The sequence below is a fragment of the Sinocyclocheilus grahami genome, unplaced genomic scaffold, assembly GCF_001515645.1.
Source record: "Sinocyclocheilus grahami isolate Dianchi unplaced genomic scaffold, SAMN03320097.WGS_v1.1 scaffold787.1, whole genome shotgun sequence".
Lineage (NCBI taxonomy): Eukaryota > Metazoa > Chordata > Actinopteri > Cypriniformes > Cyprinidae > Sinocyclocheilus > Sinocyclocheilus grahami.
In genome coordinates this window covers 964,294-965,026 of record NW_015505966.1, presented here as the reverse complement: position 1 = coordinate 965,026, position 733 = coordinate 964,294, and positions in this window count along the sequence as shown.

Genomic DNA, 733 nt, shown 5'->3' with positions numbered 1-733 from the left:
CAAATTATATGTATACAGGAAACATGGCTGAAAACGCATTTAAACTTTGTTTTACAAGGATATGTAGCAGTACGAAGAGATAGGGGTGTTGGAAATGGAGGTGGAGTTGCTACCTTTGTACAACAAGGAATAGGATTTAGAACAGTGCAGGTAAATAAGGAATATGAGTCGTTGGTGGTTGAAGTTTGGGCCGAATCACAAAGTATATGGGTGATAAATTTTTATAACCCATGTGAAAGGTTAAGTAGAGAATCATTAGAGAGTATTGGGGGATTAGGAAATCATAAAATGATATGGTGTGGGGATTTTAATGCTCACAATACGCTATGGGGAAGTGTACATAATGATCAGAATGGAAATGTGGTAGAAGAGATGTTGGAATGGCAAGATTTAACATGCTTAAATGATGGTAGGAATACAAGGGTAGATGTTGCACAGGGAAGAATTTCAGCAATTGATTTGACTCTAGCATCTCAAAGTTTGGCAAGGAAGTGTATGTGGAGTGTTATGGAAGAAAGTACAGTAGGTAGTGACCATTTCCCAATAAGCTGTAAAATTGGAATACACTTGGAACAAGTTGAATGGGAAGAAAATCCTAGATGGAAACTTAAATCTGCTGACTGGAAAAAATTCCAAGAAATAAGTGAGACTAGAATGTTGAAAATAGATATATCGATAGAAGATGCTGATGAATTAAATAAATATATAAGTGATGTTATTTACAAAACAGCAA